The sequence below is a fragment of the Chiloscyllium plagiosum genome, chromosome 31 (assembly GCF_004010195.1).
Source record: "Chiloscyllium plagiosum isolate BGI_BamShark_2017 chromosome 31, ASM401019v2, whole genome shotgun sequence".
In the NCBI taxonomy this organism is placed as follows: domain Eukaryota; kingdom Metazoa; phylum Chordata; class Chondrichthyes; order Orectolobiformes; family Hemiscylliidae; genus Chiloscyllium; species Chiloscyllium plagiosum.
Genome location: NC_057740.1, coordinates 13,532,216 through 13,539,800, shown reverse-complemented (window position 1 = coordinate 13,539,800; position 7,585 = coordinate 13,532,216).

The window sequence follows — 7,585 nt, the reverse complement described above, 5'->3', positions numbered from 1 at the left end:
TCTCACATTTGTCCACATTAAACTCCATTTGCCACCCCTCAGCCCAGCTCTGCATCCTATCTATGTCTCTTTGCAACCGACTACATCCTTTGTCACTATCCACAACTCCACCGATCTTAGTGTCGTCCGCAAATTTACTAACCCACCCTTCTGAGCCCTCATCCAGGTCATTTATAAAAATGACGAACAGCAGTGGACCCAACACCGACCCTTGTGGTACGCCGCTAGTAACTGGACCAAGATGAACATGTTCCATCAACTACAACCCTCTGTTTTCTTTCAGCAAGCCAAGTTTTGTATTTATTTTTCTTGATTCTCTTTGAATCTTGATTATTTATCTTTGGAATGCTATCAATGTCTTCTACCTGAAGACTGCTGCAATTATATATTCATCTTCTCTGCTATTTCCTGGTTCCCCATTAATGTTTCTCCAGAGTCAATTTCTATTATGTTCACTCTTTCTGTCTTTTTATATATGTAAAGAAGGTCTTGCTATCCATCTTGACAGTGCCTGTGAGTTTACTTTCAAGTCTATTCTCTCCATTTTTTTGGTCATCTTTTCTTGGGTTTTAAAACTTTCCCAATCCTCCTGCTTACCACAATTTTTTGCTACAACATCTGCACAACATCAAAAAAGAGCAAAGGCAGACAATCATAGAATCCCGACAGTGTGGAAACAGACCATTCGGCCCAACAAGTCCACACTGAACTTCTGAAGAGTATCCCACCCAAAATCTTTCCTCTACCTTTACCCCTGACTGAAGCACCTAACCTACATATCCCTTAACACAATGGGCAATTTAGCACAGCCAATTCACCTAACCTGCACAGCTTTGGATTGTAGGAGGAAATCGACACAGACACAGGAGAATGTGCAAATTCCACACACTCACCCGAGGCTGGAATCAAACCTGGGTCCCTGGTGCTGTGAGGCAGCAGTGCTAACTACTGAGCCACTCTGCTGCTCCAATTCTTTATCAGAACTCAAAACAGAAATAAAATCAAACACTTCTGAAATCGAAGTGAAGAGCTAGAAAGGAAGTGGGGAGGCAATATGTATCCTAAACATGGCTTACTATAGCTTCTATTTAAACATTTCTTACATGGTTTATTGTTTTTTTTTTGTTGCCATTATTCTGTTTCTGGAGTCCATTACAAGTGTTAGTTATTTTATGTGAGTAGAGGAACATCCTGATATAAGTCACAAATTTAACTTGCATTTGTACGTATTGTATTTCCACATCCTGCCCTTGTAATGTCATTTATTACTGTAATTCAAGCTCGCCTTTTCAAAGTGTTTTACTATCCTTTAGAACTCTATAAAATATTTCAGCTGTATTATCCCATGGGTGAAGAATAGCTCATATGGGAAGCGGACTGAAGGACAGTCATCTGTGTGGAAATAATATTCCAGTGTATGGTTCAGGCAACTATATACAAGATCTTGTCAGAGCTGTACCCTGTTCAGAGTCAATGAGCGTGAAACTGTGCTGCACTAAGAGTCAGTGTTTAGGGAATATAGGGATTTAATATCGAGAAACTGCACAGCAAGAGTCGGTACCTTCGGGAGCAGAAAGAAGGTTTTTCTTTAAAACAAGAGAACTATATGGCTTAGGGAATGAAGCTGCTGTTCATTAAATAGCTCAATGTATTTTCTGGACAGAGTATCTATTTCTCTTCAACCCAGTACGTTAACTCAGCTGTTACAGGAAGGATCCAGATGTTAGTGGAAATGTGATGAGGTAAGAAAAGTCATCTGTTCAATGTTACAAAGTCAATGTTTACTCAGCTTAAGACAATCCTGGAAAACAGCTTTCAGTCTAATTTAGACAGGCATGCAAAAGGCATTTTTGCTTAGATTCTGCCATGTATTTTAATTTATAGACTGTTAAGTAAACTCCTTCACTGGCATTACAGACAACTGGTGAATTTACAGACTGAGGCCCAGATGCTATCAACAACTTCAGCCAATGTCTCAGAATTTTCTATAATTTGATAGTATTTCTTCTTTAAGGAAACTGTTAACTTGGTTCAAATCTAGTTCAAATTGATAGCGTAAATATCTCCTCTCCCTGCTGGCTATGATGGCATGTGGGAAGACAGTCTCACACCAGATCCTTATGGTCTCAAAAACTACCACCAAACTAATTCTAATTAGAACTAAATATGTAAACTTACTCAGAGGTCACAAGTTGTCTGGAGTGAAACACAAGGAAATGTTGCATCTGTACAACAGAAGGAGTGGAATGGAGAAAAATCTGGGAGAATCGAGCGACGAGTCCTTTCTTGACATTGCGAGCAAAAGTGTGCAGTTTTAAATGGAGTTCTGAGTGTTGCCAGTAAATGGTGAGTTGACTAGTAATGAGGATTATTGCTCATTAATATTAAATTCTCACCTAATTGGTATGCAGGCTCCTGCACAGAAATTAGACATCACAAGTTCCCAACATTAAAATCAGAACTTTCAGCTTCAGAAGCTGACTTTCAGAAACTCAGCTGCGATTCCAGCTTGTTTATAAATTTTTTTTTGTATACCCCTATACTACTGTGTTATGGACCAGACCAGACCCCCTCAAAACATCACAAGGTAGCCCAGACACTAACTTTTTCTAGCTGTTTTAAGCAGGTATGATGTGGATATTCCAGGAGTGTTGCAGCTGGCCCAAACACTCAGTTTTAAACAAAACATAATTTATTTACACACAAACAAAATAAACTGAATTTAGAATAACATAACTATTTGAAAACCCAATCAACTCTATTGCAACTCAATGATGCTGTTCCAAATGCTTGCAACATCCCCACAAATGCCCCCTTGGGAAAAAAAGGTAAAATCAAACACAGGTTCTTACAGGAGAGATGTCAGAGAGAGAAAGGACCAGCATGGAACTGCTTCTCTGGGTTCCCAGCTAAAACTTGACCAGCAGCTGCAAACAAAACAGCTTGCTAAAACCAAACCAAACCAAACCAAACAGGGAGAACTGTTCAAGTGTTTTAAAAAGAAAACACCTAAAACCTTCCTCAAGTAGATACTTCCAGATATATTGGAATCTCTGCATTTATGACCCCTCTGAAAATAAAAATAAAGGACAGAATAACCTCGTTAAAGTTGCAGCATCGTCACACCTCTCCCCTTAAAGAAAAGAACCATCAATATCCAAAGATGGCTTCATTTTAAAACCCCCTTATTCTAACACTGTTAGAACCCTACAACACATATACATTACATTGACTATAAACATGCAAACATGTATTACTACATTATGTTTGTTCCTGCCACCGAACGTCTCTGTTTCTCATCCAAGTCTCGATAACACATTGGCAATCACGTTTTCCCGTCCTGCCACATGCACAATTTTCAAACTGAATGGCTGCAACAACAAGCACCACCTAAACAGTTTGGAATTTTTGTTCTTAAATTTCTCCACAAACTTCAATGGATTATCATCAGTATATATGATTGTCTCAGATACATAAACATTGAAATGTTATAATGGCAACACCAAGCTCAAAGCCTTCTACTCAACTGTCAAATATTTCTACGGATAAATGTTCAATTTCCTGGAGAAATACCTGATAGGTCTTTCTATGTTTAGATTAGATTAGATTCCCTACAGTATGGAAACAGGTCCTTCAGCCCAACAAGTCCACACTGACCCTCTGAAGAGTAACCCACCCAGACCCATTCCCCTACCCTATATTTACCCTTGACTAATGCACTTAACACTGTGGGCAATTTAGCATGGCCAATTCACCTGACCTGCACATCTTTGGATTGTGGGAGGAAATTTTCTTTCCTTTTCTCACAGAAGGAAGCAGTTCCAACTCCAGCTTGACTGCTAATTCCAAAAGCATTTCCTTGTTCACCTTTTGTAAAGCCCCCAGAGTCACTTCTTCCACCCCCAGAAAACTCTTCATGACTGAAAGAGCCATTGCCTCACCAAGCACTGTTTAAACCAAGCAAATTCAACATTTGGAACAAAAGACACGAACACCTACCATTTGCCGCCTTTGAGTTCAACAATCCTAATCCCAAATCGGAACTATTGAACAAACCCTACAAAGAACCCCCAATCTGTTATTGACTCGGCCAGACCCTCTGAAAACATCTCAAGAAGGAGCCTAGACCTTAACTTATCTAGGTCATAGTCATAGTGATGCACAGCACGGAAACAGACCCTTTGGTCCAACTCGTCCATGCAGACCAGGTATCCTGAATTCATCTAAACCCATTTGCCAGAATTTGGTCTATATGCCTCTAAACCATTCCCATTCATACACCCATCCTGATGCCTTTTAAATGTTGTAATTGTACCAGCCTCCATCACTTCCTCTGGCAGCTCATTCCATATACGTACCAACCTCTGTGAAAAAGTTGCCTCCTAAATCCTTTTTAAGTCTTCCCTCTCACCTTAAACCTCTAGTTCTGGACTCCCCTGCGCTGGGGAAAAATAAACTTGGCTATTTACGCCATCCATGCCTCTCATGATTTTATAAACCTTTAAAAGGACACCCCTCAGCCTCCGACACTCTAGGGAAAATAGCCTCTGCCTATTGAGCCCCTCCCGATAGTTCAAACCCACCAACCCTGACAACTTCCTTATGGATCTTTTCTGAAGCCTTTCAAGTTTCCTACAGCAGCGAGACCAGAACTGTATGCTGTATTTCTGAACTGGCCGAACTAATGTCCTGTACAGCCACAACATGACCTCCCAACTCCTATACTTAATGCACTGATTAATAAAGGTAAGCATACTTCACTATTTTGTCAACGTGCAACTCCACTTTCAAGGAACTATGAATCTGCACTCGAAGGTCTTTTTATTCGGCAACACTCCCCAGGGTCATACCTTAATTCTCTCCCTCCACAGGGTTGTGGGTGCTCCATTATTGAACATTTTGAGGATTGGGACCTTTGGTCTTGGGGAAATCGAGGGATGTGGAGTTTGAGCAGGGAAGTGAAGGTTAAGCTCAAGTTCAGTCACAATGGTCTCAATTGATACAGCAGGATGGTTAGGCCAAAGGGCCTACACCTGCTGCTAGTTCCTGTGCTCTGAATGGCTCGTTTCCTGGATCACTGGCAGATGAAGACACAAACTAGGGTAAGGAGAAAGTGAGGACTGCAGATGCTGGAGATCAGAGCTGAAAAATATGTTGCTGGAAAGCGCAGCAGGTCCTGCTCCTTGGATGCTGTTTGACCTGCTGCACTTTTCCAGCAACACAAACTAGGGTAAGCCAATTAGCCCTTCAAGCCTGTCTCACCACTCAATACGATCATGACTCCTCTGATTTTAACCCTGATGCTACAGCGAGATGTCCCAATACCTCACTCTCACCACCCCACAAATCGTGCTGCCGCCCATTGTAAGTGGAAAAAGCACAAAGGATGTGGGGTTCTCCCCATTGCCTTAGGGTGTGGGGGGGGAGCCAATAACCATTCCCTACAACGCCCCGTTCCCCTCACCATTATCGCTTTACCGTTTTGCAGGATCTTGATTTGCACTATTGGGCTGCCAACGTGACACCCTCTGAGATGCAGTGAGTCTCATATTCTGTCCATTCTCACCTGCGGTTTTTTATAAACCGACGACCTGGGGATTCACACTGGTCCCACTGGGATTCTGCTGTGCATGTACTGACAGGTACCCATGCAGGAACCTGAATGTGACACAAAATACTCCAATGGTTTTATCTTTTTTTTAAACTGATTCATGGGATGGGGGTGTGGCTGGCTGGGCCCAGCATTTATTGCCTGTCCTTAGTTGCCTTCTTGAATCACCATGATCTGTGTGCTATGCCAAATGCTATTGCAAAAGATCTGCGTCTTTCTTACAAGTTGGAGGTGGCGGGGAGACAAGAGATTACTGAGATACGAATGACCACAGGTGTTTAAAGCAGGCGTAGAGTAGATATTCCAGGAGTGATGCAGCCGGCCTAACCACTCAGTTTTAAACAAAACAGAATTTATTTACACACAAACAAAAGAAAACTGAATTTAGAATAACATAACTATTTGAAAACCCAGTCAACTCTATCGCAGCTTAATAATGCTGTTCCAAGTACTAGTGACATCCCTATTAACACCCCCTTGACAATAAAGGTAAAATCAACCACAGGCTCTTACAGGAGAGACGTCAGAGAGAGAGACAGAGAGAGAGAGGATCAGAATGGAACTGCTTGTTTGGGTACCCAGCAGCATCTCTGGGCTCTCAACTAAAATTTGATCAGCAGCTGCAAACAAAATAGCTTGCTAAAACCAAATCAAACCAAATCCTGAACTGTGAGTACTGGCCACTCAGTACTCCCCTTTCATTGTACAAGCGTTTAAAAAAAAACACTTTAAAGCTTTCTCAAGTAGATATTTCAGACATATCAGAACCTCAGCTGAGGAGCAGGTGTATGGGAGAAGGATTCACATTTTTAGATCATTTGAATCTCTTTTGGGGTGGAAATGACCTGTACAAGAAGGACGGATTGCATCTAAATTGAAAGGGGACTAATATACTAGCAGGGAGATTTGCTCAAGCTGCTCGGGAGGATTTAAATTAGTAAGGTGGAGGGCTGAGACCCAGGGAGATAGTGAGGAAAAAGATCAATCTGAGACTGGTACAGTTGAGAACAGAAGATAGTCAGTGCAGGCAGGACTAAGGTAGGACTAATAAATTAAACTGCACTTATTTCAATGCAAGGGGCCGAATAGGGTAGGCAGATGAACTCAGGACATGGTTAGGAACATGGGACTGGGATATCATAGCAATTACAGAAACATGGCTCAGGGATGGGCAGGTCTGGCAGCTTAATGTTCCAGGATACAAATGCTGCAGGAAGGATAGAAAGGGAGGCAAGAGAGGAGGGGGAGTGGCGTTTTTGTAAAAGGATAGCATTAGAGGTGTACTGAGGAAGGATATTCCTGGAACTACATCCAGGGAAGTTATTTGGGTGGAACTGAGAAATAAGAAAGGGATGATCATTGGGATTGTATTATAGACCCCCCAATAGTCAGAGGGAAATTGAGAAACAAACTTGTAAGGAGATCTCAGCTATCTGTAAGAATAATAGGATTGTTATGGTAAGGGATTTTAATTTTCCAAACATAGACTGGGACTGCCATAGTGTTTAAGAGTTTAAATGGAGAGAAATTTATTAAGTGTGTACAAGAAAACTTTCTGATTCAGTATGTGGATGTACCTACTACAGAAGGTGCAAAACGTGACCTACTCTTGGTAAATAAGGCAGGGCAGGTGACTGAGGTGTCAGTGGGGGAGCACTTTGGGGCCAGCAACCATAATTCCATTAGATTTAAAATAGTGATGGAAAAGGATAGACCAGATCTAAAAGTTGAAGTTCTAAATTGGAGAAAGACTAATTTTTATGGTATTAGGCAAGAACTTTCAAAAGCTGATTGGGGCAGATGTTCGCAGGTAAAGGGATGGCTAGAAAATGGGAAGCCTTCAGGAATGAGATAACGAGAATCCAGAGAAAGTATATTCCTGTTCGGGTGAAAGGAAATGCTGGCAGGTCTAGGGAATGCTAGATAACTAAAGAAATTGAGGGTTTGGGTAAGAAAAAGAAGGAAGCATATGTA